The sequence below is a fragment of the Peromyscus maniculatus genome, chromosome X, assembly GCF_049852395.1.
Source record: "Peromyscus maniculatus bairdii isolate BWxNUB_F1_BW_parent chromosome X, HU_Pman_BW_mat_3.1, whole genome shotgun sequence".
Classification (NCBI taxonomy): domain Eukaryota; kingdom Metazoa; phylum Chordata; class Mammalia; order Rodentia; family Cricetidae; genus Peromyscus; species Peromyscus maniculatus.
The window spans coordinates 83,244,409-83,267,547 of record NC_134875.1 but is presented as its reverse complement, the minus strand read 5'-3'; the positions used below and the strand labels follow the sequence as shown (position 1 = coordinate 83,267,547).

At 42.0% G+C, this 23,139-nt stretch overlaps 1 protein-coding gene and 1 long non-coding RNA gene across 4 annotated transcripts in view; one reads left to right on the top strand and one right to left on the bottom strand.

Annotated features, from left to right (window-relative positions):
• Positions 1–19,398, top strand: part of LOC143270723 (uncharacterized) — a 74,312-nt gene extending 54,914 nt beyond the window's left edge. The window contains exons 2-5 of the long non-coding RNA XR_013047961.1: positions 5,061–6,159; positions 6,501–6,635; positions 9,515–9,666; positions 11,582–19,398. This is a non-coding gene — a long non-coding RNA (uncharacterized LOC143270723). The remainder of the gene's footprint in view (positions 1–5,060; positions 6,160–6,500; positions 6,636–9,514; positions 9,667–11,581) is intronic.
• Positions 1–23,139, bottom strand: part of Hdac8 (histone deacetylase 8) — a 219,160-nt gene that overhangs the window by 149,077 nt on the left and 46,944 nt on the right. The window lies entirely within an intron of this gene.

The window sequence follows — 23,139 nt, the reverse complement described above, 5'->3', positions numbered from 1 at the left end:
CACAGTAGTTTCAAAAGCATTAGATTATTATAAATATATTGAATAAGACAACATTTCTCTGACAATTAGGAGATCATTAAAAAACCAGCAACCTTGTAGTCCCCTGGGGTCATAATGATAAACACTGAGTTTTCTCTTTTAGCACTCTAAGGAAGCTAAGACCTGGGTGGGGCCTTAAAGACAATTTTACAGAAGATGGAGATTGGGTTCTTTGTACAGACTTTATGACATAGCCCGCAAGTTGGTTATTTTTTATTTTAATGTGCCTTGGCACTTGTTACTCACGAAAACTTGGGTGCAGAACAGACAAATGCATAACCCTTTGGGCACCTTACTGTAGTTGCCTTTCTATGAGTGTAATTTGACAATGAGCAGTGAAGAAGCCTTTGCTAGAGGTATTTTGCTTCACACAAACCATTGTCACTGGTTTCACTGGAGCCCTGTCACTTTTCTGTACTGGTGCTTTCACTTTGTCCTCTTATCAACATTCACTTGCTCTTTTATTGCACTCTTATTTGAGCCTTGCTGATTAGATACAAAAGAACACTATTTATCATGAGTATACTAGACTTATTTTAGAGCCCCATTCCAAGTGTCACAGTCTTTTTTGCTTCCATAGATACTTCAAATATCCAGCAACCCCGCCCCCTTCTGTTTCCCATGAGATTTTACTTGAAACAAAAATCTAGGCATGGACGCTTGAAATGGCATCACTGCTACTGTGAGAAACCTTTCTAGTGTTTATGTAATGTAGAAAACTTCATGAAATCTCTTTCCAATGAGATTCCACACTCTATAAACGATGCCCTGGTTCACATGCTGAATTGGTGAAGACAGGTACAATGATGAGCAGCAGATTGGTTAAAAAAAATCACTGGATACTGCCTGTGCTTCACTGAGAGAACACAGCAATTGTTCTAACTAAATGGCTTGGACTTAGGTTTGCAACAGGGAAGAAACCAAGGAGAGAAAGGATGAGTTCAACCACGAATCCTCTGTGAGAATTAGATGTGGGGCTCTGAGTGTTCTTGCATGTGCATGCTATTTTCCAGTTCTGAAAATTGACATTCTACAAATCTACTGTCTTAATGCATCAAAAGAGTTAATGTGTTATCCTAATGAACATCAAACACTTTCAGGATGGAACAGTAAGTGCTAGGCAAGAGGAGGGAAGAGAAGATGGTTGTGAATAATGATGGCCATAATACTGACAATTCTGAAGTTATTTTCTGTGGGAATGTGTTATCTCTTTTTTCCTCTAGATGGGACTACCAAATTAGATGATCAAAATCTCAAAAAGTGGGGTATGTGGTATACACATGTAATGCCAGCACTCAGTAGGCAGACACAGAATCCTAAGCTGCAGGCCAGCATGGGTTACACAGCAGAACCCTGTCTCATAAAACCAAGGGCTGGAGATAAAGCTCAGAGATAGAGCAATGGCCAGCATGTGCAAAGCTCTGGGCTCAATTCCCAGTATTAAAACAACAACAAGCAAACAGGCTCTTAGATTAAGGGAGTTTTGTTTTCTTTTGGGAGGGTGGGGTATTTCTCTACACTTCCACATCATAGTCCATCACTGAAGGAAGTCAGGACAGGAACTCAAACAGGGCAGGAACCTGGAGGCAGGAGCTGATGCAGAGGCCATTGGGACGGGGTGCTGCTGCTTACTTTTATTCTCATTGGCTTACAGAAATAAATACACATTTAGATAAGATTGCTAAAATTCCCACAAAATGAGGAAAATGAACTTTCAAGACTTCCAACATGCTAAAAAAAAAATCTTTAAAAACCTATCCAAGTGCCAGGTGTGGTGGTGCAAGTCTTTAATCCCAGCAAGCAGATCTTTGTGAGTTCAAGGCCAGCCTGGTCTACATAGCAAGTTCCAGGCTACCTAGGACTACATAGTTAGACTATCTTTTTTTAAACTTCCTTTTTATTTATTCTTTGTAGCTTTCACATCATGCATCTCAATCATTCTTCTCCCCCATACCTTCATATCCACTCTGTGCCTTGCAATCTCCCCCCAAAATAAAATAAAATTTAAGAGAAAAGAAAAGAAGAAAAATCTTGTCATGGAAGCTGTACTATGACACAGTGAGTTACACAGTATACCCTTTAGTCCACACATCTTTATTTGCAAATGTTCATTGCAAACAATCATTGGTCTGGTTTGAGGCCTCTGGCTTCTGCTACACCATCAATACTGGATCCTCACTGGGACTCCTCTTGGATATTCTGTTGTTGCCCTGTGTCATGGAGATCCTGCTGCTTTAGATTTGCAGGACCAGCCCCTTCACATGCTCCAGCAGATCATAGATGGGATGGATGCTGGGGTGGGCCAACTCATAACCTGGGTAGTTGCAGGGTTGGTCAGCCCACCAGCTCTTCCCTGTCCTCACCACCAGGGTGAGCTCTCCAGCACTGTCCCTGCTAATTTACCCCTTGCTGCAATGAGCAAGGGGCGGGGCCAGTTCTGCTTTCATACTCTCAGGGTCGGCTCTATTGTGCTGCACAGGCCAAGTACGGGGCGCCACTCTCCTGAATGCTGCAGCTAGCTGGTGAGAGGCAGGGACAGCTCTCCTGTTCTTGTGATCTCAAGGCCAGCTCTCCCAAATGCCACAGGCAGTGATAGGCAAGGCAGGGATGTCTCTTCCTTGCCACCATTTGGCAGATGAGGGGCAGGGTCAGATCTCTCAAGCTCACATTCTCAGGCTGGTTCATCCACACCCTGTCAACAGGGTCAGCTCTACTGTGCTGCCCAGGCGAGGTGCAGGGCCGGCTTTTCCGAGTGCTGCAGCTGGTAAGGGGGAGGGTGGAGGCGCGCAGGGCATCTTTCCCCTGTCCTCACCACCACATGACAGACAAGAGTGGTATGGCCAGCTATCCCACCCTCATGAGAGGGTCAGCTCCCTCATCTGCCACAGGTGGCAAGGGCTGAGGGCAGTGAGACTCTATCTTTTAAAAAAAGAGACAAATATTTTAAGAATTCAAGATCATACAATGTATGTAAAATTTTAATAATTAAGACTAATTTAATAATTTACTAAACGCAATTATATCTTATCAGTTGCAGGTATAATAAACAGGAGTATTTTTAGTCTACTTAGATATGTTCTTCCTAAACATTTTTACAGGTTTATTGATGGAACGAGCTAGCATTACTTCTAACAAATGTTTAATAGTTTGCAAAATGTACATTTGTTTAACCAAGTTGAGCCATTATTATGGCAAACTTGACTTCAACAGTAATTGTGTTTTGTATTTTATCAGCTTAAGATAATTTGTAAGATCGTAAGGTAACTGAAAATTCTGGCTGATGCCTAATTTAATTATTTCTAAGGAAATGTTGAAGCATTAGCATAGGACCTTGGGCTTATATGCATTTGCTTCTTATCTGTGCATGTGCATGTGAGTGCATGGTACATTCATGTGTTTATGTGTGGTCACATGCATGTGACTGCACATATGTGTACTTGCATGTGGAAGTCAGAGGTTAATGTTGATGCATTTGCTTCTTATCTGTGCATGTGAGTGCATGGTACATTCATGTGTTTATGTGTGGTCACATGCAAGTGACTGCACATATGTGTACTTGCATGCAGAAGTCAGAGGTTGATGTTGGGCATCTCAGTCTTGCTTTATTTACTGGAGAAGGGTCTCTTGCTGAACCTGGAGCTCCCAGATGCAGCAAGTCTAGCCAGTCAGTTTGCCCTAGGGCCCCTCTGTCACCACCTCCCACGCACTGGGATTACAGGCAGGCCACCAAGCCTCCCTGTCTTTTTTATGGGCTGGTGATCCAAACTCTGGTCCTTACACTTAGGCAGTAAGTATTTTATCCAGTGAACCATCTCCCTAGCTCTGCTTTTATTTCTAAGTTACAGGCCGCTATATATGTTAAAGGATATGTTCTTTTTGCCACCAATAGTGGGACGTTGTACTATAAAGGATGCAGAAAGTTGTAGAGGGTTCACAAAAGGGAATTTTATTTGTTTAGGTCAAAGCTGGCTAAATTTTGGTGATTTATAAAATTTCTCACAAGAACTCTAATTCCAAGCATATTGATGAAAAACTAGTTTTGTTATTTCTGTGTTTAAAAGACAAAGAATTTTGGATTCTTAGTCTGTTCTTACAGCAAGCTGGGAATGGCTTGCCTTACCTTCTGGAAAACCTTCTTAGGTAACAAAGATTCTGTGTCTTCCCAGAATTATCTACCAGGGTTTCCTACTTTTTATGGCCACTGGCCTCACATATGGTAAACAAGCCCTCTCTTTTGGGATCTGTTCCCATATTTCTCTATTACTTAAGAAAGCAAAGTCTTCTCACTTAGGAAGGAGCTAACAGCTTTAGGCTTTACCATCCCTTTACTTCTATGCTTATATGGAAAATATTTTATTGTTACTTAGGTAACAACACATAATCCTATCTTAATCAAATCTCAGAGGGCTGATAGGACAAAACCACAAAGGATTTTTGTTTGACCTCATAAAAAGAGAGGCACCTATGACTATTAGCTTTGTGTTGTATTATTATTGCGGCATCACATAGGCAGAGCCATCAAGCCAAAAGTGGTGATTTGCCTCTCCAAGGTTAAAATGGTAAAATGTTACCAATATAAATAGTTCAGAAACTGTATGCTGTATGAGATCATGCACGTCTCCACCGGTCACGATATGTTTCTGTTTGTCAGAGTTAAGCTTGCTTCTTTGTCAAATGTTAGACAACTAGAGGACCACAGCTCTCACCCATCTGTGAGGACCACATGCCAACACCGCTAGTGGGTTCCTGAAACCCTGAAAAGATCAAAACACTCTATAGATCATGTTTTTATGTATGTATGTATGTATGTATGTATGTATGTATGTATGTATGTGTGAGATACATAGCTTATGATAAAATCCAAATTACAAGTGAGGCACAATAAAAGATTAACAATAATATCAAAATGGAACAACAATAATACAGCATAATAAAAGTTATGTGAAATATAGTCTTGTTCTCTGTCTCTCCAGATATATTTTAAAACATCTTTCTCTTTTATTCTTATTTTATGCATATAGGTATTTTGCTTGCATGTATGTCTGTGCACCACATGCCTATCACCTCATGTGGAGGCCAGAAAAGGGCATCAGATCCCCTGGAACTGGATTTACAGTTATGAGCTGCCATGTGGGTAATGGACTTCAACCTGGGTCCTTTGGAAGAGCAATCAGTGCTCTTAATCACTGAACCATCTCTCCAGCCCCTCTCCAAATATATTAATGTCCTGGACTGATCATGGTTCATCATGAGGAACTGAAACTGAGGAATGTGAAATCATGGATGGGGGTTGTCGTAGTTAGGGTTTCTATTGCTGTGATAAACACCATGACCAAAAGCAACTTGGGGAAGAAAGGGCTTATGACATTTACAGCTTGTAGTTCATCATCCAGGAAAGTCAGGGCAGGAACCTAGAGGCAGGAGCCAAAGCAGAGGCCATGGAGGGTGCTGCTTACTGGCTTGCTCCTCATGGTTTGCTCAGCCTGCTTTCTTATAGAACCCAGGACCACCATCCTAAGGATGGCACCACCCACAGTGGGCTGGGCATTGCTTTCAACTGAGGCTCCCTCTAGTTTATGCCAAGTTCACAAACACTAGCCAGCACAGGGGCCTAAGGCACCAAGTTTTCACTCAAAATTCCAGGAGGTTTTGGTTCAGTGTTAACTTAATCTTACCTGTGCTTCTTGATTTTGAATCTTGGATCTTCCTAGTCACTGGTTTTCAACTGGGGATTCATATCATTTCCCTGATACAAATGTTTAAGATGTAGTCTAGATTTCTGAATCTCTTTATTTGCTTTCCCTGATAGAGTCTGGGTATAATCTAACTAAATGCTTGATACATTCATTTTACACTGGGTCCAGATTTTTATATGCTATTTCTGAGTCTTTTCTCTATAAAGATAATGTTCATACATTTTTATAAATTAGACACAATACCCTGTCTTCTTTGAAAAGAGTTAATCATTATGTTTACAGATATTTTGTTGACGATTTTTGGATTGGCTTTTATCTTGCTTTGCATGCCACAGAAACAACTACATCTCCTTGTCAGCTGCATTATTATTCCTGTAATGAACTCTCATCAGATTTTTCCCTTTTGAAAATGAGCAGTAATAAGGTAACCACAGCTATTGTAAGCCTTTTGTCATCTACACATTGCTTTTTATGTTTTCTTTCAATGCTTCCCTGAAAGTACCTACCACTCGCTATAAGCTAGAGGGCTTCCATCTCAGCAAAATACCCTCTGAGAGCTCTGACAGCCTCACGGGAAAGAACCGTGCTGGGGGCTTTTGTGTGCAAGCTTCTGTCGGATAGTTTACTTTCTTCTATTATGTGGGACTGAGGATTGGACCTAGGGCCTTATGCATGCTAGGCAGAGGCTCCACCACTGAGCTATAGCCCCAACCCTGGTTTACTTTTTCTTTTCTTCTGTCTTTCACTCTCCCCTCCCCCCTCCAGCCTCAGGGGCAGAACCTACAACCTTACATATGTGAGACAAGCACTTTAGGACTGAGAACCACCCTAGAACAAGTTTGAAGCCACACTAGTGAATAGTAAACTAAGACAACATTTTGAAAACGAGCTGAAAAGCAGGTGAGTTAACTCCCAACTCAAGCCTGAAGGGCATAACTATTAATCATATAGACCCCTCAAGGAGCTGATGGGGGATGATCAGGAGTTCTGTTTGGAATATTTGTTTGTTTTTTGAGACAGGGTCTCATGGCTGGCCTGAAAGTCACTGTACAGAGCAGGCTGGCCTTGAATTTGTGGCAATCCTTCTGCCTGTCTCCTTAGTGCCGGGACTGACAAGCAGGAACCAACACACCTTGCTGACCACTTGCCATTTTCCATGGCTTGCTCTTGTTAAATCCTAGCCATATTAGTACATACATGGAGGCATCTCATTGAGGATTTGATTTGTGTTTCCATGATGACTGATATCAGACTTCTTTTCAGATTCTGGTGGCCCTGTGTATGTGTTTGAAAGATGCCTATTCAAGTCCTCTGTCTAGTCTGAAATTTGTCTTTTTGCTGTTGAGAAGGATTATTCATATTTTCTGCATAGTAAGTCCTTATCAGATAAGTGACTGATAAATATTTCCCCATCATGTAGGTTGTCTTTTCATTTTCCTTAATGTCCTTTGATACATAAAAGTTTTTAATTTGATGCCAGTTACATGGCTCAGTGTAGAAAGACACTTCCCATGTAAGCCTGGTGACCGAGGTTTGATCCACAGAACCTATGTAAATATGGGAGAAGAGACCTGACTCCACAATGCTGTCATGTGACCCCTCTACATGTGCACTGTGGCACACACAAACACACACACACACACACACACACACACACACACACACACACACACACACACACACACAATTTTAAAAACTTTACATTTGATCAACTCAAGTTTATCTCTTTTTTCTTTTAATATTTTCTCTCCAAGTGGGTAGGGTTACAAGTATGTATCACATCTGGCTTGCTTGCTTGACATGGGGTATCATTATATACCTACCTTAGATTTTTTATTATTATTATTATTATTATTATTATTATTATTATTATTATTAATTTGGATTTTTGAGTCAGTCTCACTATGTAGCTCTAACTATCCTGGAATTCAACTCTCAGAGATCTGGCTACTTCTGCATGCAGAGTGCAGAATTAATGTGTTTACCACTATGCCTGGCTCTAGCTTGGATCTGAATTTGTGATCTTCCTACCTCAGCCTCCAAAATCCTAGGATTATAGCAAAGCATGGTGGTGTACACCTTTAATCCCAGAACTCAGGAGGCAGAGACAGAGGCAGTTATATTTCTATGAGTTCAAGGCCAGACTGGTCTACATAATGAGTTGGAGGCCAGCCAAGGCTACATAGTAAGAGATCCTCTCTCAAAACCGAACAAACCAAACCAACCAAAAAACAAAACCAACAAGAAACCCACACTAGCACCAAAAGTCCTGGGATTATAGCTTTTCACCATACCTAGTTCTTGTGGTCATTAAGTCATCTGTGTTTAAAGACACCTCAATTACTGGACGCTAAAACAACTGCCCCTTGATATTACCGCTTAACAGATGGCTCCCTTAGTTTACAGGAACGACAGTGCCCGAGAGACTTTCATACACGTCTGCTTCGGTCCACACAGGATTCTGATTACCTGCTTAGGAATGAGTAACATTTGTCTTAAACAAAGTGGGGAGATGCCAGTGCTGAAGTTTATCTGAGCCCTGCTTACCCTAGAAAGCTGAGATGGCTAAGAAGTTTTTCCCACCTCTGGTTTTCCAAGAAACGATGAAGCACAGGCTTCACCCTCCCTTGGCACATTATTCCAGGCTCAAATCCATCTCCACCCTCCCTTATAAGACTTACAGATGACTCACTTGTTTGTCTGCCACTGGAACAACGCAGGCCCCCTGCCTGTTCTTTGAGATGGCTCTCATTCCCGAATGCCCTCCCCATTGCAAGAGCTGAATAACTAACTGCCTTAGATGCCCACTGCATTTTGTCTTCCCCATCACCGACACGCATGTCCAGGAGAGACCAGGTTCAACATACATATTTCTGAACACTTTGGGGAATGGGTATGCAGTTCTGTGATCAGGCAATTGCTTAAAAAATAACCCCCTCCCAAAAAAAGACAGAGCTCCACCTACCTTCTTAAATGCCTTTACGAGCTGTGCCCCACAGAGTCAGTCTTGAACAAAAAAGCATAACGCTCAGTCAACTGCATTTACTGCTTTTTATGCCCATTCAAGGTCAGGGACAGCCAGGTATGGTGGCTCAAGCTTTTAACCCCAACACTCAGGAGGCAGAGGCAGGTGGATTTGTGAGTTCAAGACCAGCCTGATCTACAGAGTGAAATCTAGCACAGGGCTACATAGAGAGACTGTACCTCAACAAACAAACAAACAAACAAACAAATAAATAAATAAATAAATAAATAAAAATGTCAGGGATACTTGTGTCCTGACGTGAAGACTTTGAGGTAAAACATCAGGTGGCCATCTTACTCTGGCAAAAGCTAACACTGTTCTATCACTTCAAAGATTCTACAAAAACATTTTATAAAATGTTTGCTGCTGATATTTATTGATGGACATTTAGAGTATTCCCAGTCTATCCCTTTTACAAGTATTCTGCAGCAGAGAATCTTGAATATGCCATTTTGAATATGTACAAATATGTATGAAAGACTATTATTAGATAAGTAATCCCTGAATCAAAGATTTTACTTGTAATTTAATTAAAATTGCCAAAATTGCCTTGCATGCAGTCTATAATTGTGAATACCGTGTTAGCAAACTTTTATGCATGTAATAATGTAAAAATGGGAAAATGGGGAAAAGTTAGCATTATAGACTTTTAATGATATTTTCTCATTTGGACCTTTCTAAAAAGACTTAATCATATGTCTGTTTTCTCTTTTAGTGTTAACAAACAGCTTAACATTCTTTGCTTCCATTATAGCTGTTTTGGAACCAGCTGAAAATAGAGTTTGGTTCTGTAGGTATACAACAAAAATATCAGCCAATATTTATTGGGTGTTAGCCTGTGCCAAGAACTGTACCAAATGCTTTCAGCGGTGTTGACTCAGTCAATTCTCACAACAGTCGTGTGAGGTAGGTACTATTACTATCTCTTTCACAAATGAAGGAAGTAAAGTACAGAGAAGTTAAGTAACTTGTCCAAGGTCACACAGCTAGGAAGTAGCTCAGCTCAAACTGGAATTGCGTAAAAGCACTGTATGAAGATGTGATTGACATATAAAGAGTTGTACTATATATGTTTCATTGCATACAATTGGTGAGTTTGAAAATAAGCATACATTTGGAAAATAATTAGATTTTTCATCTAATTGTTCATGCCATAAGTCTCTACAATTTCCCATCTTCGTCTTTATTATTTATGATAAGAACACGTAGCAAACTTTCCAAGTATACAGTAGGGTGGTGTTAGCTATAGGTGTTTTGTGGGACACTAAATTTCTAAATGTCCGTCAGTGGATAAATGTTTAAAGGCAATGCAGTATACATATAAGAACAGAGTGTTATTCAGGCTTTAATAATGGAAATCCTGCCATTTGCAACAATATGGATGAACTTGTAGGACATTATACTTAGTAAAATAAACCAGATATTCAAGAACAACTACTATCTGATACCATTTCTATCAGGAAAAGTATATGGCCAAAGTCTTAGCAGCGGAGCGGAATGGTGGCTGGCAGGGCTAGTAGGAGAGGCAATGCGGAAATGCTTGACTTCGCCTCTCAGTTGTCTGGCTCTTTGGCCTACATGTGTAGTCATCACGGTAAATAGTTTTGGTATCTTTCTATCTCGGCTCTTACTCATTTCCTTCCATGTGATTCTTACACTTTTCCTTCTGCTCCCCTTTCACCATTTCAGTCTTGTTAATGTAGGTCAAGTTCATCTATTTCCTATGGTTTTACAAGATCTGGATTGTCTTTTCCATGAACACTTGGCTATTTTCTTGTGTTTGTCTCTGTCCCCTTGCCCATTTCCTACATGTGTGGACTTAGAGCTTTTTGACTACTGATCTTTTAGCAGCAACTTATATCTCAAGGTTTCTGTTCCTCCCACCAAGGTTTAATCACTTTAGCTTTCAGTAAGGTTACTTGGATTTGAGATTAATGAGTTGAAATTCTCCCTAAAGGCAGGTAAATGACCCAGGGCCAGATTTTCATAAGCTTCCATGTGATCTTTGCTTCTATAAACCAAATTGAGCCACTGAGCTAGAATCCTCATATTTAGAATTTATACAGGAATATGTGTGACAAATGGTTAGGTCAAGAAGGTCCTACTTGTGAATACAAACAAATTCATTAACTGTATGAGAGAACTACTGAAAATGTGACCCACGAAGCAAAATAAATGTGACAGCAGTATAATTCTCTGCAGTTTCCCCCTTTCTGTACCATTTGATATGATAGGCAGTTACTACTGAAGATAAATGAAGGCTTTAGAGAGCAGAGAGGAGGTAATATTTGCCCGAAATGTATCAAGAAAACTGACTCTGAATCCATTATAGTGAGAAGTATCAGAAGGTCCTTTTCAGAATTGGGCCACATTTCCCTTTGGATAATTATACCATACACTACAAATGGGTGAAAAAGTGTGAACAGTTCTAGTTCCTACCCAGGAGCTTAGATAGTTCATAAACATAAGAGTCACAGTGGTGAGTGGGCCCATGAAAACTGCTCGAAGATTAATTGGGCTAGGGAATGAATTGAGTAGACAGGTCATCATGAACTAAATTCACTAGTTGTTTTCCTTGGACACAGAAGGTCTTCTTTTTCTGGCTCTAAGCTTCTTTTGGACATTTTCCTCAGATGGCAAATAGAATTTTCCTGCTCTGAAACATGTTTTTATTCATACAATGTAGACTAGCAGATCCAAAGTCTTTACTTGGCTGATGAATTTTTCTTTTATGCACTTTTTTTTTTTAAGAAAAAGCAGCAAAGAAGAACCCTCACAGGTTCCAAAGCCATTTCCTAGGATGTACCTCAAATTTTTCCAGGTTCAGTCAACAATGTCTACCTCTAATGTTCTTGGTTCAGTGGGGTCCAGGAGGCTGAGAGAAGCAGCAAGATTGTCAGACCCACTCTCCTGCGCTTACCAAAGCAGAAATGTATAGGTCCTCATATTTGTGAGGTGAGTACCAACTGGAGCTCTCTCTCCAGCTCTCAATTTTTATTTTACCTCATTATTTTAATGACATTTACATTTTATTACATTTACTTATTTGCTGGGGGGAGGGGCCATGTGTGGAGGTCACAGGCCAATTTGTGGGAGTCAGTTCTCTCGTGTGTGGATCCCAGGGATTGAACTCAGGTAGTCAGGCTTCACAGCAAGTGCCTTAACTCACTAGCCATCAATTTTTATTTTAAATTCATTTAGTGAACCCCAAAACTCAGTGGCTTAGCTACGAACACTGGACGGAGGAATTAAACAACAGTTTGAGTGTAATTGATGGAAAGTGTGCCTGTTAACCTTTCTAGCTCGAGAAAACACAATCGCCCCGCCACCAGCACAGCAGCTGTCTCAGGCGCGATGCATATGCATTTGTATTGCTGCACCTGGGCCTGGCAGACAAGATGGCTGTCTCAAGAGCCAAAGACTTTCTGTGCTCGCATCCCCAACCTACGTAAGAGACCCAATTAAATTGACTGGAGTTTATATTAGGTGTGGAGAGGAGGAAATGCCATTGTGTTCCCTGAACTGATCACAACCTCTGCCAAGTCAAGGGGGAAAGTAAAGCGCTTGCTTTAAAAATGCAGTGAAGGCTTTCAGACTTTCTGGCTTCGGGTGATGCAAATTTAGGGTAATTTCTGACATACAAGAAAAACATATGGATGCTCCTCAAATATCCTTTTGCTCACAGGACTATTCTCTTCCTCAAAGTTTGGCCACGGATCACTAAAGTTGTTCAAAACTTGGATTAAAAATATGTAGGGTCTTGTTATAGCTACATTGACTATAATACTAGCTAGATGGAACACAGGTTGAACATCCCTTATCCAAAATGCTTGGACCAGAAGTAGTGCAGATTTAAGAGTTTTTCAGATTTGAGGATATTTTAAAGACTACCAGTTAAGTATCCCTAATCCTAAAGTCTTAAATCCAAAAATGCTCTGAACCCTGCAACTTTCTTTTTTTTTTGTGATACTGGGTATTGACTCTGCTCTTTGCACATGCTAGATAAACACACCACCCCTGAATATATATTTCCCAAGCCCAACCTAAAACTTATGAATGCTCTTTCTATAAGTTTTCTGAAAATAAGTAGCTAAATTTCAGAAGAATATTCATAATATTGTACCTAAATTCTACTTACCATCTTTCATATACAGATAATGACTTCCTAACAAAAATGGTAATTAGTTCAATTTTAACAGTTAAGGAATTTTCCTGAGTAGCCTCATATTTAAAGAAAGGCATCGTGCTAACAAGACAGAAAGTCAAGGGTTTGGCCTGGTACTCAAAGGGCTGATGGAACAAGGCTTGGAATCTTTTTGGCTACTCCTAGAGAATAGACTACTAGCCCCCAGCAGTACTATGGCTCTGTCATGATGTCTCAGTCTCAGGCACTTGGCCTAAAGGGGGGGTAGTGTATGCAGTCAAACCCAGGTAGGTGCTGAGGAGTTGTTCCATGTTCTGGGGTTGTAGACAACACACAATGTCCTGGATATTGCCCTTGAAGTGTTTTCAATTGAGTTGAATTGAGCTGAAAGACAATATGTATCTACATACATACATATATAGTTAATAAGTGTTCAACTATATGGAATAGACGACGCTTTCTCAGCCTCCCAGCATCCGGCCCTAAACCGGGAACTCCCTTCTAAGTGTCTCTGTGGACTTGTGGTCTCATGTATTCTCATTAGCTCCAACTGAAGCAAGGGAGGAAAAGGCTATTCCTCTTCTACAACTGAAAAACAAGATGATTTATGCCCCTAGGTACTTAAAGAATTGGCCTAAGGTTGCAAAGCCTTGAGCAGTCCTATACTCTTTCCCTGTGTTCTCTGCTCACACAGTTTACACTGCCTGTTCAAACTTGTTAAGCACCGAGTCTGACGATGTGACTGATCTGCTTAAAAGCCCCTTGGTGGGTCCTATAGTCCAAGGCCTCTGATCTCACTATTCCAAACGTTAGCCACATTGCACTTTTCTTTATCTTAAATACAACAGCATGCCTGAGCCTCTGTACATACATAGTCTTAGACCTGAGGAACACTTTTTATATTTCCTCAGAACCCTCTCTTCATCCTTGAAGACCTGGTTGTTTAACATCCCAGAAGTTCTACATTCTTTCTCCAGGTAGAAGAAATGTATTTCCCCCACTTTGTGTACATGGTCCAAGAATTTATTGGGCCATCTTCCATAGTACTTCTCAAACCTGATTATGAGAATTACTTCCTGTACCCATGTCCCCTTCTAGACCATACACTGTCTGGAAGAAGGACTGTATCTACTTTCCTTACCTAGAACAGTACATGGGCACTTGGTAGAGTCTGAGTGAGTCTGGTAGAGTCTGAACCAACAAATGGTTCTTACTTTCAAAGAATTGAACAGAATCAAATTTTTTAGAAAAAAGTATTTTTAGTGTTTTCTTTGAATAAAGGAGAAAAAAAAGCCTCCAACTGTATAAATGTGATCAACCAGGAAAATGCTGGAACAGATCATTAAGAAATGGACTGGTTATACCCAAATTAGGAAATTTGAAGGGGCTGTGACTCACTGTACAAATGTCCACCCACTACAACAAATAAACAGAGAAACAAGCATGGATTTTGTAGAAGCTAGCCCTGGGTCAGGAGAGCCATGGCATAAGGCCTTAAAATAAAAAATGTGGGAAGAATAGGATATGTTTAATTAAATAGGACTAAAAATAACTTAGTATAGCTGTGTTGTTTGGTAGACACACTTAAAATTAAAATGACTTGAAGTTACCTGGGAAACAGGTGGATGTTACTCTGGTGAAACTTAATGCTGGAACCCAAAAGGTAATTCATAAATGTGAAACCACTCAGGTGGGTGGGTACTATGCTGGAAAGCCATATTGGAAGGGCTTCCTTGTCCTGCAGCACAGCATGAACTCCTGAATACCTGAACACAACAGCTTATTGTGCAGTACCAAGTTAGATGGATGAAATCATCCGCTGCTTTAACTTAGCACTGATGCTTGGAACCCCTGGACAGGCTTTCAACTCAGAAATTACTACTTCCTGGTACATTAGCGTCTGCACTGACAGGCATTGTGTAAGAGGCTACTGCTATCAGTCATATCGTCTTCCTGTGTTGATGATGAAGATACAAAAAAGTAGCACAAAGTCAGGTGTGGTAGTACACACCTATGCTTCCAGCACTAAGGAAGCTGAAGCAGGAGGAACTTGAGTTCTAGGTCAATCACAGCTACAGAGCAAGGTCAAGGCTAGCCTAAACCACAGAGCAAGTTGCTCCCTCAAAACAAACAAAAACAAAAACCACATCCCCCAGGGCTGGATAGATGGCTCTGATTCCTAGCACCCATGCTGGGTAGCTCACAACCATCTATAATTCCACCTCCCAAGATCTGCCATCTCTGGCCTCGGGGCACCTGCACTCATGCGCACATACACATGCATACACATAATTAAAAACAAAAACAAATCTTTAAAAACACCCAGTAAATGAATATAAAAATATTTCAGAAGAAAATTTATGTGGAATTGAAACACAGAAAACAAAACAAACGAGGGTGTAGTGATATATTGTGTACCCTAATAAACTTGCCTGAGGATCAGAGGACAGAGCCAGCTACTAGATTAGACATAGAGGCCAGGCAGTGATGGCACACACCCTTAATCTTATCACTCGGTAGGAAGAGATCCGTCTGGATCTCTGTGAGTTCAAGCCACACTGGGCTACATGAGACTGAACCTGTATAGGAGAGAAATAGAGCCAGACAGTGGTGGCACACACCTGTAATCCCAGCACTTGAGATCCCATGCCTTTGCTTGGGAAGCACACACGCCTTTAATCCCAGGAAGTAATATGGCAGGGCAGAGAAAGGTATATAAGGCGTGAGGAAACAGGAACTCACTCTCTTTAGGCTGAGGATTTTGTAGAGGTAAGAACTAGTGGCTGGCTGCTCTGCTTCTCTGATCTTTCAGCTTTCACCCTGATACCTGGCTCTATTTTTTTTTTTTTTATTAAAAGACCATCTAAGATTCGAACAACACTAGGGGCCAGCAATATGGCTCCAGGCTCAGTTAGTAAAGCATTTGCTGTGTAAGCAGGAACACTTAAGTTTGGATCCTCAGGACCCATGTAAATAGCTGGTGTAACTAACTGTACTCCCAGTACTGGATAGGCAGTGCTTGCTAGGCAGTCTAGCCAATCAGTGAGCTCCAGGTGCAGTGAGAGACCCCTCAAACAATAAGGTCACAGAGAGCAATTAAAGAAAATACCTAACATTGCTTTCTGGCCTCCACACACGGTAGCATATTTGTGCACATACACAAACACATATACACACAAAACAGAAAAGCAAACAGCAGTGCTGTAGTTAAAATAGGACAGGTGAGAAGTCAGTGGACATTTGGGAGTCCAGAATCCAAATTAGTCAGCCATTCCTTACTTTCTACAACTGCTTTGGAGGCACCTTCAAGGAAAGCCTATAGCAGGTGCTGTGGGAAAGGTTTTGATACATGGAACAGAGGCTTATATTATTTACAAACCGTATGGCCATTAGCTCAGGCCTACCACTGACTAGCTCTTACACTTAAACTCAGCCCATTTCTGTTAATCTATATGTTGTCACGTGTTCCATGGCTTTACCTTGTGCCATTACATGCTGCTTCCTGGACAGCAGGCTGGTGTCTCCTGACTCAGCCTTCCAGCCTTCCCACAATTCTCCTTGTCTGCTTATCCTGCCAATACTTCCTGCCTGACTACTGGCCAGTCAGCATTTTATTTATCAACCAATCAGAGCAACACATTGATAGCATACAGAGCGAGACCCACAGCAATTAATTATAGTCAATGCGCTATGCATTAGGTCTCAGAACTTACTCATCTTGTAGAAACTGCAGCTTCTTGTCCCTTACCCAACACCTCCCTAAGCCCTTGGCAACCACATTCTACTTCCCGTTTCTGCCTGGTTGACTTAGATTCTAAGTGGTTCTTTGGTGGTGATGCGGACTGAACTCAGAGCTTCAATCGTACTATCAGTGAGCCTCACTAGCCCACATTCTTGGGTTTAAGGTAGATCATGTGATATTTGTCTTCTGTCTCTCTGTGTCTGGCTAATTTTGTAAATTCACCCATGTTTGTTGCAGATAGCAGGATTTCCCTCTTTTTATGGCTTACTTGTATTGCATTTATATATACAAATTTGAGGACCAATTCTGAGGGCAAACTGGGCTTACTTAACACATGAATCTGTATTGAGTACACTCTGCTGTACACTCTCAGAATAATGATGAACAAAACAGATTAATACCCTCTTCTCAAGGATCTCATCATATAGGAGAAATGCAGAACAGATGGTAAACAGGTTATAAAAATAACAATAAAACAGGACATTGATTAGAAAAATAATACAGAAACACGACAGAATAACAGGGTGACTTAGGGCTTAGGCAGTTTATTTAGTCAGGGAAAGCTTCTCTGAGAAGGTGGCACCAGAACCCTACGTGAAAAGTGAAGGGGACTAGCCACCTTGAGATGGAAAGGGCTCTCAGTCAGAGGGAGTGGGACAGCCGGAGCTCTGAGTCTGTGAACCTTCCCGGTCTGCGCTCTGAGGCTGTGAACCTTCCTGGTCTGCGCTCTGAGGCTGTGAACCTTCCTGGTCTGTGCTCTGAGCCTGTGAACCTTCCTGGTCTGCGCAGGCAGCTGAAGGCACCCAGTGCGGCTCGGGAAAGGAAGGTGAGAGCGAGGCTCAAGAGGTGCCCAGGACCAAAGCCATGGGGCTTGGAGGCGGCCAGAGGTTTGGACTTCCCAGGGAGATGGAGAGGCCCTGGAGGGCTTTGTGTAGAGGAAGGGGAGGCTCTGAAGGAAGCCGACCTCACGGTTCGCAGGGTTCCTGGGTAAGTTTTCGGTAGAGGGCAGGATGGACTCAAGTGCGCCAGGGAGAACTAGGTGAGGCAGAGAATTTGGGGGCCAGAACTGCTGCTAACAGAGGATGAAGAGTTTTCCTGAGGCTATAAAGCAAAAGAAAGTGCCAGAAGGAGGGTTTCTCCAGATCACTTGGAGTTGCCAGCTTTGACAGTTGACTCCTGCTGTCTCAGTCACTGAGAGCTCACACTGAGTCTCCCGACTGAAGGTCCTCTTCACTCAGTTAATTGCTTCTAATTGCTCACAGGAAGAGATGGCAAAAGGCAGGAGGGATCACTTCCTTTCTCCAGAGTGTCTCTGTATTTCTGTGCAGCAGCCCACCTGTAGACTCTCGAGCTACTTGGCCACGGTTAGCAACCCTAGTCAGTTCTCTCAACCACAACCTCAAGTGCAGCTGCCTATTTCCCCCAGTTCCAAAGCTAAAATGACCAAGTGACACTGGAAAGAAGACAGACACTTAACTGCAGACATACCATCAAACAGCTAGGGCTCCCTAATGGGTATGCCTTCAAGGATGCTCAGAAATTCTTTGACTTCTCTCAACTTGCCTTTCTCATTCTGCACAGGGCCTATTACAAACTTACCGAGATCCAAGGCCCCCTGCTCAAAATTCCATCCTATCTAGACTAAAATTCAAAGCGTGGCCATGGTCTACAAGTCCTTGCATGATATGACTCCTGGCAGTTTTTCTAGCTTCCTGTACCCCTGTCCCTGCTACTCACTCCGGCCATACTGGCCTTCTTTTGGGTCTTACAAATGTCAAGGGGATGATGGTGTGCCATGGCACTTGTACATTTGCTTTGAAGGAACTCCCAAGCACTTTCTGAAGTGACTGGACCCTTTTACAGTCCCGCCAGCAGTTCACAGTTGTTCCGATTTGTCTATGTCCTCACCTACTCTTGTTATTATGTCTTTGACTCTAACATCCCAGTGGGTGTGAAGAGGGACCTCACTCTCGTTTTAATTTGCATTTGCTTAATGACTAATGATGTTGAACATCTTTTCAAGTGTTTATTGGCCGTTTGGAAAAAAAAGTTTATTCAAACCCTTACCCATATTTTATTTTATTTATTTTTTTGGAGACTGTCCTTGAATTCATAATTCTCCTGCTTGCCTCCCAAGTGCTAGAATTGCTAGTGTCTACCATGGGCTGCGCTTGGCTCATACCCATATTTTAATTGTATAGGGTTTTGTCCATTTTTTATTTTTGGTCTTTTAATCAAAATTTTATCATTTATTGTAGAAAATTATCATAAATGTTAAGGTACATTTCTGGACTCTTTTTTTCACCAGTATTGGGGATTGACCCTCGGGCCTCACACATGTTAGGCAAATGCTAACTTGTTTCTAGATTCTTAATTCTAAATTCTAGCCACTAGACCACCAGAGAAGCACACAATTCTTAATTCCATGACATCAGTTTGTATTTCTGTTCTTAGGTCAGTACCAATACTTCAAACTTGTTCTTTTTCAAGAGTACCTTAGTGTCGTAGGTTTCTGATACTCCATATGAATTTTAAAATCAGTTTGTCAATTTGTCCAAAATGCCAGCTGGCCAGGTATGGTGGCACACACCTGTACTCCAGCACTCAGAGGCCAGAGGATTAGTGAAGGTCATCTTCAGTTATATAGTGAGTTCACGGCTAGACTGGGCTACACGAGGCCTTGTCAAAAATAAAAAAATAAAAAGGAGCTGGAATTGTGATAGGATTCATGCTGAATTAGAGAAATACCATTGAGGACCATAAAATTCAGTAATATGAAGTGCAAATGATTTTTAATAAATTTACTAAGCTGTGGAATCATCATTATAAATTAGATTTAGAACATTTTCATCCCTCCAGTAAGATCCCTCATGCCTATTAACAGCTAATCCCTGTTCCTATTCCCAGACTCAGGAAATCTCCATTCTACTTTCTTGCTCTATAGATTTGTTTTTCTGTACATTTCCTATAAATACAGTTATAGACTATCTGCTCTTTCCTAACTGGCCTCTTTTACTTAGCATAATTTTTTTTTGAGACGAGGTTTCTCTGTGTAGCCCTGGCTGTCCTAGAACTCGCTCTGTAGACCAGACTGGCCTCAAACTCACAGAGATCCATCTGCCTCTGCCTCTTGAGTGCCAGGATTAAAAATGTGTGCCATCACTGCCCAGCACATAATTTTTTTTTAAATTATGAGTATTTTAAATAATAGTTTTAGACTTACAAAATAGAACAAACAAAAGCCCCAAACCCCAAGCAGCTAGGACAGAGTTGCCATATCCCCTTCCTCCAGCTGTGAGGCTACAGTATTCCTAACATCTTTATTAACACAGTGCATTTATTGCAATATTGACAGCATTACTAACTAAAGGCCATGGTTTACATTAGGGTTCACGCCTGGTATCACATGTTAATTTTTTTCACAAATATACGATGCCATATGTTTACTGACACAGAGTCATATAGAATAGTTGCACTGCTCTAGAAAGCCTTTGTGTACCATCTGCTCACCCTTCCTCTCCTCTCCCACCTTCTCCTCGGAGTCCTTGGCAACCACTAATCTTTTTAACAGTCTTTATAGTTTTGCCTTTCCTAGAATGTCAGAGAGTGGGAACCATACCAAATATAGCCTTTTCAGGTAGTGTTCATTTACCTAATAGTGTGTACTTAAGATTTTGCTGGGGTTTTTTCATGGTTTAATAGTTCATTTTAAGTTGCTAAATAATTTTCCATTGGATGGCTATAACACAGTGTATTTACCTACTCAGCTACGGATGGGCCGGCCTTAGATTCACAGTGACTGGATTGCCTCTGCTTCCTAAGTGATAAGATTACAGGTGTGTGCCACCACACCTGGCTAAGATGCATTTATTTTATTTTATGAGTATGAATATTTTGTCTGCATGTCTGTATGTGCACCACCATGTGTATACTTGGTGCCCAAAGAGGCCAGAAGAGGTTGTGAGATTTCCAGCACCCACATGGCATCTCACTACCATCTGTAACTCTGGTTCCAGCGGATCTGACACTCTCTCTTAACCTCCAAGGGCATCATCAGCCATGCACGTGGTACACATATATATGCACAGACAAAACACCTACACACATCCAGTCCAATCCAGTCCAATCCAGAACCACTCCTCAAGCTTCTTCTGCCTGTGATGGCAGTAGCCTTGTGTAGTGCATGCCAGCTGCGTGCTAGACGTCTCAGACTTGTACTTTCCTGACTTCCGTCTTCATACGAGGATTCAGGGTACACATTTGGGGAAAGGACATCTGGTAAGTGGTGCTGTGTGCCTCCTGTCACGCCAGGAGACATTATGTCAGCTGCTCTGCCGTTGAATCACTCGGATAGCCCAGTGATGGAAGCTTTTCTCATTGTAAATGTGCATTTCCCCCTCTGTAATTGGTATGGAATCTGTGGAGTGATCATTTGAGACTGAACCTCCTGTTTCTGAAGACCTTTTTGCTCAATGGTTTTAGCATCCATTTGGCGTTCTTTGCTAGAATCAATCATTATATGGGGGAGATCTGCAAAATAGTGATTTTTTGAGACAGGATTTCTCTGTGTAGTTTTGGTGGCTGTCCTGGAACTCACTCTGTAGCCCAGGCTGGCCTTGAACTCACAGAGATCCGCCTGTCTCTGCCTCCCTAGTGCTAGGATTAAAGGCGTGCGCCGCCGCCACCGCCGCCGCCACCACCACCCAGCAAAATAGTGATTTTTCTATCCTACTGTTATTACACATTAGCCAGTGCTCTGCTAGAAAGATCTTCCTTTCCTTCAGAATATATACTATAGACACAAATAAAAACTACTGTAATTGATTTTCTATCATTATAATCCATTTCCATCTATTTATTTTACATGCCTCTTTTTTTCATTTTTCTTTATTAAGAAATTTTCTACTCACTCCACATACCACCCACAGATCCTACCTCCTCCCATCTCCTACCCCCCCTCAGCCCTCCCTCCCAAGCCACCCTGCATCCCTACATCCCCCAAATTGAGGTCTTCCATGGGGAGTCAGCAGAGCCCAGCACACGGAGCCTAGGCAGGTCCAAGCCCCTTCCCACTGCACCAAGGCTGTGCAAGGTGTCACACCATAGGCACCGGGTTCCAGAAGCCTGCCCATAGACCAGGGACAGATCCCGATCTCCCTGCCTGGGTGCCCCCCAAACAGTTTGAGCCAAACAACCGTCTTCCATATTCAGAGGGCTTAGTCCAGTCCCATGGGGGCTCCACAGCCACTAGTCTATAGTTCATGGGCTTCCACCTGTGTGGCCGGTCATCTCTACATGTCTTCCTATTTACATGTTTCTTATACACATGCATGTATACATACATGCATACACTTTCTAGATTAGCCTACAGTAAAGACCTAAAAGTGATGTGTGAAAGTAGCAGTGAGCATCATCGATGTCTAGACTGTGGTACTGACTGCCCCTCCTACTGAGGGGCACCAGGACTCTTGAGAAACGGCTAGGTCCCGAGTTGGAGAACTGGGGCAGCCTTACTCACCTGAAGCAGAGATGCAAAACAACAGGTGGTGTCGGACACATAGGAGCTGCTGAATGGGGCTTTGCTTGGCCACATTGGTAAAAAGTGCTTTGCATGTGCCTCATCACTTTTTAGCTTCCTCTTCTCTTCTTTCTTCTCCTGTTCTTCCCTCTCCCCCCTTTTCCTCTCCCTACCTTTATTTCCTCATCATTCACTTGCCCCTCAGTCTGCTCTTTGTATGCTCCTGAAAATGCTAGAAATCTTCTGACTGCGGAATCCAGCAGACCCCTCCCAGTCCTCACCACACGAAGCCTCCCTGCCACTCATAACCACTCCCCCTCCAGTGTCAGGCTTTCTCCTCTTCTCACCTGACCAGGGATGAACCTACACCTGGCCAGGCAGGAAAAGAACCAAAAACTAATGGGGGAGGGGACTCTGGCTTCGAGAACAGCTGGTGGGTGTGTGTTAGTGGGCACATCTTATCCATCTTGGTGATCGGAGAGCTTAGTGGGTGGAGACCAGTAGGGACACACAGATGTGGCCTATGCTCTGTGGCACCTACAGAAAGCCATTACATTTCCTTAGAGCCTCAGGTTTCAGATGCATCCAAATGGATTTACTTATGAGACTGATGAACCGAGTTCAATCCCCAAACCCAAACAGTAGAAGTAGAGAACTAACTTGCATGTGCACATCTCTCTCTCTCTCTCTCTCTCTCTCTCTCTCTCTCTCTCTCTCTCTCTCTCTCTCTCTCTCTGTCTCTGTCTCTCTCTCTCTCACACACACACACACACAAATAAATGTAAATTAAAATTTTTTTAAAAACAATATTCTGTGTATATACACTGTGAACTATAAAGCTTTAGAGTTGAAAAAAGAAAAAAAAGTTTATTTCATACCTCCATTTGGTATTTATTTGCTTATTTTATATATTTTTGGGACAGTTTCATGTAGCAGTGAATGGCCTTGAATTCTGGTTCTTCTCCCAGGTACAGG